Below are 12,279 nucleotides of genomic sequence, written 5' to 3'. Positions count from 1 at the left end.
CTATCTGTAAATGATGTCTGAGTGTTGGAGTGTTCCCCTGGCTATCTGTAAATGATGTCTGAGTGTTGGAGTGTTCCCCTGGCTATCTGGTTATACGGAATTTGAAATGGTTTATACTTTTACTTTTCATACTTATATATATTTTAGCAATTCTATTTACTTTTTATACTGAAGTACATTTAAAACAAAATACCTTTAGACTTTTACTCAAGTAGTATTTTACTGGGTGACTTTCACTTTTACTTGAATCATTTTCTATTAAGGTATCTTTACTCAAGTATGACACTTGAGTACTTTTTCCACCACTGAGGGTGCTATGGTGGTGAATGCTGAGCTTTAGTCAATGAACAGCATTCTTACATAAGTATTCCTCTTGTCCAGATGGGATAGGGCAGTGTACAGTGCGATGGCGATTGCATCGTCTGTGGATCTATTGGGGCGGTAAGCAAATTGAAGTGGGTCTAGGGTATCAGGTTAGGTGGAAGTGATATGATCCTTGACTTGTCTCTCAAAGCACTTCATGATGACAGAAGTGAGTGCTATGGGGCGATTATCATTTAGTTAAGTTACCTTTTCTTTCTTGGGTACAGGAACAATGACGGCCATCTTGAAGCATGTGGGGACAGCAGACTGGGATAGGGAGAGATTGAATAGGTCCGTAAACACACCAGCCAGCTGGTCTGCGCACGCTCTGAGGATGTGGCTAGGGATACCATCTGGGCCGGCAGCCTTGAGAGGGTTAACACGATTAAATGTCTGACTCACGTCGGCCAAGGAGAACAAGAGCCCACAGTCCTTGATAGCGGGCCGCATCGGTGGCGCTGTGTTATCCTCAAAGCAGTTGAAGAAGGTGTTTAGCTTGTCCGGGAGCATGACGTTGGTGTCCGTGACGTGGCTCGGTTTCCCTTCGTAATCCGGGATTGTCTGTAGACTCTGCCACATACGTCTCGTGTCTGAGCCGTTGAATTGTGACTCCACTTTGTCCCTGTACTGACATTTTTCCTGTTTGATTGCATTACGGAGGGAATAACTACACTGTTTGTATTCGGCCATATTCTCATTCACCTTGCCATGGTTAAATGTGATGGTTCGCGCTTTAAGTTTAATGCAAATGCTGCCATCTATCCACGGTTTCTGGTTTGGGTAGATTTTATTATTCACAGTGGGAACAACATCTCCTATACACTTCCTGATTAACTTAGTCACCGTATCCATGTATTCATCGATGTTGTTCTCAGAGGCTACCCAGGAACATATCCCAGTGTGCATGATCAAAACAATGTTGAAGCATGGATTCCGATTGGTCAGACCAGCGTTGAATAGACCTTAGCACGGGTACTTCCTGTTTGAGTTTCTGCCTATAGGAAGGGAGGAGCAAAATGGAGTCGTGATCCGATTTTCCGAAGGGAGGGCGGGGGAGGGCCTTGCAGGCATTTCAAAAAGCTGAGTAGCAGTGGTCCAGTGTTTTTCCAGAGAGTCAATGTGCTGGTAGAACTTCTTTAGCGTTTTCCTCAAAATGGCTTTGTTAACCTCTATGGGCTAGGTGGGATGCTTGCGTCCCACCTACTCAACAGCCAGTGTAATCCTGTGGCGCGTTATTCAAATACCACAAAAATGCAAAAACATCCATTTTTTAAACATATGACTATTTTACACCATTTTAAAGACAAGACTCTCGTTAATCTAACCACACTGTCCGATTTCAAAAAGGCTTTACAACGAAAGCAAAACATTAGATTATGTCAGCAGAGTACCCAGCCAGAAATGATCAGACACCCATTTTTCAAGCTAGCATATAATGTCACATAAACCCAAACCACAGCTAAATGCAGCACTAACCTTTGATGACCTTCATCAGATGACAACCCTAGGACATTATGTTATACAATACATGCATGTTTTGTTCAATCAAGTTCATATTTATATCATAAACCAGCTTTTTACATTAGCATGTGACTAGCATTCCCATCGAACACTGCCGGTGAATTTACTAAATTACTCACGATAAACGTTCACAAAAAACATAACAATTATTTTAAGAATTATAGATACAGAACTCCTCTATGCACTCGATATGTCCGATTTTAAAATAGCTTTTCGGTGAAAGCACATTTTGCAATGTTCTCAGTAGATAGCCCGGCATCACAGGGCTAGCTATTTAGACACCCAGCAAGTTTAGCACTCACCAAAGTCAGATTTACTATAAGAAAAATGTTATTACCTTTGCTGTTCTTCGTCAGAATGCACTCCCAGGACTTCTACTTCAATAACAAATGTTGGTTTGGTCCCAAATAATCCATTGTTATATCCAAATAGCGGCGTTTTGTTCGTGCGTTACAGACACTATCTGAAAGGGTAAATAAGGGTGACAAGCATGGCGCATTTCGTGACAAAAAAATTCTAAATATTCCATTACCGTACTTTGAAGCATGTCAACCGCTGTTTAAAATCAATTTTTATGCCATTTTTCTCGTAAAAAAGCGATAATATTCCGACCAGGAATCTGCGTTTAGGTAAACAGACGAAAGAAAATAAAGCATGGGGTCGACTCGGGCATGCGCCTAAGCCCATAGTACTCTGATCGGCCACTTGCCAAACGCGATAATGTGTTTCAGCCAGAGCCTGCCTCGATATCATTCAGCTTTTTCCCGGGCTCTGAGAGCCTATGGGAGCCGTAGGAAGTGTCACGTTATAGCAAAGATCCTCAGTCTTCAATAAAAAGAGCCAAGATGAACAACTTATCAGACAGGCCACTTCCTGCATGGAATCTTCTCAGGTTTTGGCCTGCCATATGAGTTCTGTTATACTCACAGACACCATTCAAACAGTTTTAGAAACATTAGGGTGTTTTCTATCCAAAGCCAATAATTATATGCATATTCTAGTTAATGGGCAGGAGTAGTAACCAGATTAAATCGGGTACGTTTTTTATCCGGCTGTGTCAATACTGCCCCCTAGCCCTAACAGGTTAAAATCCCCAGCTACAATAAATGCGGCTTCAGGATATCTGGTTTAGTTTGCATAAATTCCAGTGTAATTATTTGAGGGCCGTCGTGGTATCGGCTTGAGGGGGAATATACACGGCTGTGACTATAACCGAAGAGAATTCTCTTGGGAGGTAATACGGTCGGCATTTGATTGTAAGGTATTCTAGGTCGGGTGGACAAAAGGACTTGACTTTCTGTATGTTATCACAATCGCACCATGAGTGGTTAATCATTCCTCTTCCCGGATAGTTCATTATTCCTGTCTGCATGATGTACTGAGAATCCAGATGGCTGAATGGACGAGACAGTATATCCCGAGAGAGCCATGTTTCTGTGAATCAGAGTACGTTACAATCCTTGATGTCTCTCTGGAAGCCTGTGCTCGTGTGCGCGCATCCTGAGTCAGACTAGAAGGCTATTTTATAAATGACATCGCTGAAGTCGAGGATCGGTAGGATGGTCAGTTTTACGAGGGTATGTTTGACAGCATGAGTGAAGGATGCTTTGTTGCGATATAGGAAGCCGATTCTAGATTTAATTTTTGATTGGAGATGCTTAATGTGAGTCTGGAAGTAGAGTTTACAGTCTAACCAGACACCTAGGTATCTGTAGTTGTCCACGTATTCTAAGTCAGAGCCGTCCAGAGTAGTGATGCTGGACGGGCGAGCAGGTGCGGGCAGTGATCGATTGAATAGCATGCATTTAGTTTTACTTGCAGTTGGAGGCCACGGAAGGAGAGTTGTATAGCATTGTAGCTCGTCTGGAGGTTTGTTAACACAGTGTCCAAAGAGGGGCCAGAAGTATACAGAATGGTGTCGTCTGCGTAGAGGTGGATCAGAGATTCACCAGCAGCAAGAGCGACATCATTGATGTATACAGAGAAGCGAGTCGGCCCGAGAATTGAACCCTGTGGCAGCCCCATATAGACTGCAAGTGGTGCGGAAAACAGGCCCTCCGATTTGACACACTGAACTCTATCAGAGAAGTAGTTGGTAAACCAGGTGAGGCAATCATTTGAGAAACCAACGCTGTCGAGTCTGCCAATAAGAATGTGGTGATTGACAGAGTCGAAAGCCTTGGCCAGGTCGATGAATACGGCTGCACAGTAATGTCTCTTATTGATGGCGGTTATGATGTCGTTTAGGACCTTGAGCATGGCTGAGGTGCACCCATGACCAGCTCGGAAACCAGATTGCATAGGGAGAAGGTACGGTGGGATTCAAAATGGACGGTAATCGGTTTGTTAACTTGGCTTTCGAAGACCTTAGAAAGGCAGGGTAGGATAGATATAGGTCTGTAGCAGTTTGGGTCTAGTGTCACTCCCTTTGAAGAGGGGGATGACCGCAGCTGGTTTCCAATCTTTGGGAATCTCAGACGATACAAAAGAGAGGTCGAACAGGCTAGTAATAGGGGTTGCAACAATTTCGGCAGATAATTTTAGAAAGAGAGGGTCCAGATTGTCTAGCCCGGCTGATTTGAAGGGGTCCAGATTTTGCAGCTCTTTCAGAACATCAGCTATCTAGATTTGGGTGAAGGAGAAATGGTGGGGGCTTTGGCGGGTTGCTGTGGGGGGTGCCAGGCAGTTGACCAGGGTAGGGGTAGCCAGGTGGAAAGCATGGCCAGCCATAGAGAAATGCTTATTGAAATTCTCAATTATAGTGGATTTATCGGTGGTAAGTGTTTCCTATCCTCAGAGCAGTGGGCAGCTGGGAGGAGGTGCTCTTGTGGACTTTACAGTGTCCCAGAACTGTTTTTGAGTTTGTACTACAGGATGAACATTTCTGTTTGAAAAAGCCAGCCTTAGCTTTCCTAACTGCCTGTGTATATTTGTTCCTAACTTCCCTAAAAAGTTGCATATCACAGGGGCTATTCGATGCTAATGCAGAACGCCACAGGATGTTTTTGTGCTGGTCAAGGGCAGACAGGTCTGGAGTGAACCAAGGACTATATCTATTCCTAGTTCAACATTTTTTGAATGGGGCATGCTTATTTAAGATGGTGAGGAAGGCACTTTTAAAGAATGGCCAGGCATCATCTACTGACGGGATGAGGCCAATGTCATTCCAGGATACCCCAGCCAGGTCGATTAGAAAGGCCTCCTTTCTGAGGTGTTTTAGGGAGCGTTTGACAGTGATGAGCGGTGGTTGTTGAGTTGTATGGCATGTTGTTTGGCAATGATGCAGTGATCGCTGAGATCTTGATTGAAAACAGCAGAGGTGTATTTGGAGGGCAAGTTAGTTAGGATGACATCTATGAGGGTGCCCGTGTTTACGGATTTGGGGTTGTACCTTGTAGGTTCATTGATAATTTGTGTGAGATTGAGGGCATTAAGCTTAGATTGTAGGATGGCCGGGGTGTTAAGCATGTCCCAGTTTAGGTCACCTAGTAGCACGAGCTCAGAAGATAGATGGGGGACAATCAATTCACATATGGTATCGAGGGCACAGCTGGGGGCAGAGGGAGGTCTATAGCAAGCGGCAACATTGAGAGACTTGTTTCTGGAAAGGTGAATTTTTAGAAGTAGAAGCTTGAATTGTTTGGGTACAGACTTGGATAGTAATACAGAACTCTGCAGGCTATCTTTGCAGTAGATTGCAACACCGCCCCCTTTGGCAGTTCTATCTTGGCGGAAAATGTTACAGTTAGGGATGGAAATTTCAGGGTTTTTGGTGGTTTTCCTAAGTCAGGATTCAGACACAGCTAAGACATTCGGGTTGGCAGAGTGTGCTAAAGCAGTGAGCAAAACAAACTTAGGGTGTAGGCTTCTAATGTTAACATGCATGAAACCAAGGCTTTTACGGTTACAGAAGTCAACAAATGAGAGCACCTGGGGAGTGGGAGTGGAGCTAGGCACTGCAGGACCTGGATTAACCTCTACATCACCAGAGGAACAGAGGAGAAGTAGGATAAGGGTATGGCTAAAGGCTATACAAACTGGCCGTCTAGCACGTTCGGAACAGAGAGTAAAAGGAGCAGGTTTCTGGGCACGATAGCGTAGATTCAAGGCATAGTGTACAGACAAAGGTAAGGTAGGATGTGAGTACATTGGAGGTAAACCTAGGCATTGAGTAATGATGAGAGAGATATACTCTCTAGAGATGTTTAAACCAGGTGATGTCATCGCATATGTAGGAAGTGGAACAACATGCTTGGTTAAGGCATATTGAGCAGGGCTAGAGGCTCTACAGTGAAATAAGACAGTAATCACTAACCAGGATAGTAATGGACGAGGCATATTGATATTAGAGAGAAGCATGCATAGCCAAGTGAACATATGGGTCCAGTGAGTGGTTGGGCTGACTGGGGACACGGCGATTCAAACAGTTAGCAGGCCGTTGCTAACAAGCTAACAGTTAGCAGACCGTGGCTTGCAGTTAGCGGACCAGGGCAAGCAAGCTAGCAGTTAGCCTTTGGGGGACGTCGCGATGGGGGTAAGTCTGTTTTTGCCTCTTTGTGCGGTGGCGTCGATACGATGGTGGTAGACCAGTCATGGAATTAGTAGGGTTCCAAGTAGCTCTAGGTAGCTAGCAGGTCGCAGTTAGCAGAATGGGCCTTCAGCGGACTGAGGGGCCTGTTGGAATCCTCAGGCAGATTATGTCGGTTTTCCAGTCGTAGAGGATCGGCGGTGTTTCGTTCCCCGTACCGGCAATAGAAGGGGTCCGGATATTGTTGCCCAGGAGTGAGCTTCGGTGGTAGCACAGGAGCCCTGGCCGAGCTAGCTTCAGGCTAATTGGTGCTTGCTCCGGGATGAAAACGCTAGCCAGGAGTAGTCATCCGGGATTGCGGTTAGCTAGTTGCGAAGATACAGATGAAAATGTTCAGAGTTTGCGGTGGGAATCCGGGGATATAGAGAAAAAATATATATGTTCTGGTTTGAGTCACGTTGTTCGAACTGGCGAGAGCTTTCCGTGCAAAAGGTTAGCTGACGACCGCTAGCAATGGTTTGCTGACTGATAGCTAGTAGGTAGTTAGCTGGCAAGCTTCAGTTGAGCGATTCCAGATCCGAAGTAATAGAAATACTTTAGAAAAGAAAAAAACTGATCCACGCCACATTGGGCGAGGAGAGTATGCAGGAGAGTATTTAGAAGTTGAGATTTAGGAAAAATATTTTTTAAAAGATATGCGAAGAAAAATATATAAAAAGATATATATACAAGGGACACGACGGGACAAAGACGTCAGACTGCTACGCCATCTTGGTGATCATCCAAGATTATACATTCTATACATTCATTTATACTGGATTAAGGTTACGTTTTCATTAACTGTAACTTTTGTTTATGTTCCAACACTCCCTCCATCTTGTGCCAGTGTTAATTATTTTTCGGTATTGGTTCCAATAGTTTATATTTTTTCTTATCTATCATATCAGTATATTTTCTGATACAAATTGGATTCCCTTAACATTGGATTCCCTTAACATTGGATTCCCTTAACATTGGATTCCCTTAACATTGGATTCCCTTAACATTGCGCTGATGTCCAAAAGCTTTCAGATCAAAATGTTGTGATATAAAACTTTTTTAAGTTGCATACATTTTAAAATGTCTACATTGTTCAGTCCAGAATTGCTTTTTAATGACGTAATGGAATTATTTCCTAGTACCACATCCTTTACAGTTTCTACGCCTTTAGCTTCCCATGTGGGCCAATTTATCCAAGGGTTAGGGCTATCCAAGGGTTAGGGCTATCCAAGGGTTAGGGCTATCCAAGGGTTAGGGCTATCCAAGGGTTTGGGCTATCCAAGGGTTTGGGCTATCCAAGGGTTTGGGCTATCCAAGGGTTAGGGCTATCCAAGGGTTAGGGCTATCCAAGGGTTAGGGCTATCCAAGGGTTAGGGCTATCCAAGGGTTTGGGCTATCCAAGGGTTAGGGCTATCCAAGGGTTAGGGCTATCCAAGGGTTAGGGCTATCCAAGGGTTTGGGCTATCCAAGGGTTTGGGCTATCCAAGGGTTTGGGCTATCCAAGGGTTAGGGCTATCCAAGGGTTAGGGCTATCCAAGGGTTTGGGCTATCCAAGGGTTAGGGCTATCCAAGGGTTAGGGCTATCCAAGGGTTAGGGCTATCCAAGGGTTGGGCTATCCAAGGGTTAGGGCTATCCAAAAGTTAGGGCTATCCAAGGGTTAGGGCTATCCAAGGGTTAGGGCTATCCAAAGGTTAGGGCTATCCAAGGGTTAGGGCTATCCAAGGATTGTTATCCAATGATTGTTCCATAAGGTTGTGTTTTTAGGGAGTGATATTTGTTGTTATATAATCTGTTTAATTTTCTTCCATATTGTTATAGTGTTCTTAACTATGAAGTATTGACTTTTTGGGGGGGGGGGGGTAGTTATGCTCGCTCAAGTTTTCATTTTTTTTGTCTTATTTCTTGTTTGTTTCACAATCAAAAATATTTTGCATCTTCAAAGTGGTAGACATGTTGTGTAAATCAAATGATACAATCCCTCAAAAAAATCTATTTTAATTCTAGGTTGTAAGTCAACAAAATAGGAAAACTGCCAAAGGGGGTGAATCCTTTCATAAGCCACTGTATGCACGGGCCACTTTTCCGTTTTTTTATTGTTTTGGAATTTTTGGAAAGATTTTCTTTTATTTCATTTCACTTCACCAATTTGGACTATTTTGTGTTTGTCCATTACATGAAATCCAAATAAAATCCATTTAAATTACAGGTTGTAATGCAACAAAATAGGAATAACGCCAAGGGGGATGAATACTTTAGCAAGGCACTGTTAATATCACAACACAAGAATGACCTTGCTGGCCGTCTCCAAATACCACACAGCTACCATACACAATGGGTGTATTCATTAGACCAAGACCATATCAAACAGTTGCAAAACATTTTATAACGGAAACAGTTTACTTCAAAGGCAGGTCACGCCCCCGTTTATTCTGCTAGCTTCTGTTTGGTTCCGTTTGGTTCCGTTTGTTTACTAGTGAATACTCCCAAGTTGTAGGCCTACACCAGATACTTTAAAACTACCCTGTCTGTCACGACTTCCACCGAAGGTGGCTCCTCTCCCTGTTCGGGTGGCGCTCGGCGGTCGTTGTCGCCGCTCTACTAGCTGCCACCGATCCCTTTTTTCTTTTTCGTTTGGTCTTGTCTGTTTTGATTGTGCACCTGTTTCTTGTTTAGGTTTATTAGTGTGGGTATTTTATTTTCTCTCTACCCGCTTTGTTTCGTGCGGGTTTATTTTCGTTTCCCTGTTTTTATGTTGGGTGACGTTATTTTGTTCATTTATTTCATTGATATGTTTTCCCTAGATTGTTATTTCTAGTGGTGTTTTTTGGACTGTGTATTTAGGTCCTGGGCCTGTATGTTTTGGATGGACTTATTAAAGACCTTTGATTGCATCTACTCCTCTCCTGCGCCCCGACTCCTGACTACACCCACCTCTCGTAGAGAGCCGTGACACTGTCCCTCTTCCAGTGTGCTGTGAGCTGTTTAATAACAGCCAATAAAACATTGATGTACAGCTCCATCTCCAACGACTGGTCCTGTAATGAATTCTCATGGACTTTAAGGTAATTGCTTATTGATTGAGCATACAGAGCTTGCTGTAACAAGGCTTGAAATAGAAGTGTGTGTGTGTGTCCAAGCTGCAAATAAAGATGTGTTCAAAAAGGTTTGTCCTAACATAGGGACTTTATCATTGACTCTTTTTTTGAGAACTTTTAGCCAATCGTCATCTCACAAGATAATTATTGTCAATCAAGGCAGTTTAGAGGTAGTCCCCTCCACTAGGCTACTATTCATTTTGTAGTCTAGCTTCCTACCGGCTTCCAGTCCCTGTCTATTGATTGATTGTGACTTTAAGTCCTGTTACCATCCTATTCATTCAAAAGGCCGTTTCCAACTCTTACATAAAGGACATTATTGGATATAAAGGACCTTTAAAAAGAAAAGGTGACCATCCATCATTTGTACAACTCTTAAGTAAATCTTTATTATTTCAGTATCTCAAAAAATACTGTCTCATGGAAACACTTGGTATCTCTTAATATCGGTTCTACCGATCCTCTTCATGTGGTTAGAACCTATCCTCTTTATGGACAGAGGAGTGGTTAGAACCTATCCTCCTCATGGACAGAGGAGTGGTTAGAACCTTTCCTCTTTATGGACAGAGGAGTGGTTAGAACCTTTCCTCTTTATGGACAGAGGAGTGGTTAGAACCTATCCTCTTCATGGACAGAGGAGTGGTTAGAACCTATCCTCCTCATGGACAGAGGAGTGGTTAGAACCTATCCTCCTCATGGACAGAGGAGTGGTTAGAACCTTTCCTCTTTATGGACAGAGGAGTGGTTAGAACCTTTCCTCTTTATGGACAGAGGAGTGGTTAGAACCTAACCTCCTCATGGACAGAGGAGTGGTTAGAACCTAACCTCCTCATGGACAGAGGAGTGGTTAGAACCTATCCTCCTCATGGACAGAGGAGTGGTTAGAACCTATCCTCCTCATGGACAGAGGAGTGGTTAGAACCTTCCTCCCTATGGACAGAGGAGTGGTTAGAACCTATCCTCCCTGTGGACAGAAGAGGAGCAGATGACCTTGGAGGTGTATTGAACAGGACCTAACAGACACACCAATGATCAACAGCCTCTCAGAAGCAACAGATCCTACAGTACGTGAAGTCGTCCTGGCTACACACGGTAGACCTACCAGTTCTGCAACTCTGGTGTTGTTTGACAGAGAGATGGGAGGGTGGAGCACCTTATTTTGTTCACTTCATATTGCCACTACTGAAGTATTTAATTGAATTTTATTTATCCTTCATTTTTATCTTTTAAGTAGGACTTTATTTTATTTTAAGACGGCACTGCAGCAAAAAAAAGTTAGGCCAGTGACGACGACCGCCGAGCGCCACCGGAACAGGGAGAGGAGTCACCCTCGGCAGGAGTCGTGACAATCACTTGTATTGGTACTGCCCATACGTAGATTGGTTTTGGTCGCAGGTTCAGTAATGGTTGAAGAATTGCAGAGCATATATATATACCCCCTAAAAAAGAGATGGGGATTGGAAATGCAGATAATTATATTGATAGAAACCAGTATCTATCTGCAACAATTACATTGATAGAAACCAGTATCTATCTGCAACAATTGCATTGATAGAAATCAGTATCTATCTGCAACAAAATAGATACACATAGAAATATCATGGGGATGAGCATGCACGTCTTCAACATGTACACATTGTTCCTCATTAGTGCATTTAACTATATGTCTCAAATGAAATCCTTGGGTAGTGAGTTGATACAATTCCAAGTCGGGAAGGTTAAAACCACCCTCTGACTTAGGAAGATGTTAAAAGTTCCTTTTAATTCTATGCATTTTATTTGTCCATATAAACTCTGCTATTACCGAGTATAGTTTTTTAAAATAATGTCTTCGTGGGGTAATAATACTGAAACTTTGGCAGCCATGCCATTCTAAAGAGGTTTATTCGACCTGTAATAATTGTGGGAAGATTATTCCATTGAATTAAATCTGCTTTCATTTGGTTGAGTAACATAATACAGTTTTCTTTATATATTTGTTGTTTGTTGTTGCTTATTAAGCAACCTAAGTATCCTAAATATTTTTGGGTGATCCACTTAAAGGATTATTTTCCTATTCCTGTCACAGTTGACTTGGACTGGTGTAAGGCGGAATCAGATGCAGGAGACAGGTGCTGAAGGTGAGTGTCCTTTTAATAATTTGACACACAAAACAAAACCGCGAGGCACAGGGCGCTACAGACAGACTGCCTGGGAAAAACACATTCCCAATATTGCGAACAAAATATATATATAAGCGGCACAAAAAGGCACGGGGCGCAGCCCGGTAAATCCTCTCTTCGTGAAACTGTCAGAAACAAACCCGTAATAAAACACGGACCACCGTCCTGAGTGCACAATCAACAATCCCGCACAAAACCCCAACTGAAAACACACACTAAATAAGGCCCCACTAATGACAGACACAAAACAGGTGCGGAACAGACAGACGAAACCAAAAGACACAGAACCAACGATCGGTGGCAGCTAATAGGCCGGCGACGACGACCACCGAACGCCGCCCGACCGAGGAGGGGCGCCACTTTCGTTGGATCCTGTGACAATTCCCATTATTTTGTGTTTTTCCACCTTCATTTTATATTTTGGAGATTTGTTAGTGTTCGGAAAATATTTTTTCGCAAAGGGGGAATTGAGTTTTCAATATTGGTCAGGTATATTAGGAGATCATCTGCAAATATGTTTAGTTTATATTAATGTTTCCCAATACTGATATCTGTTAGATTTGATTTAAC

The sequence above is a fragment of the Salmo salar genome, chromosome 29 (assembly GCF_965601325.2).
Source record: "Salmo salar chromosome 29, fSalSal1, whole genome shotgun sequence".
Lineage (NCBI taxonomy): Eukaryota > Metazoa > Chordata > Actinopteri > Salmoniformes > Salmonidae > Salmo > Salmo salar.
Note: the sequence above shows the minus strand (reverse complement) of the source record.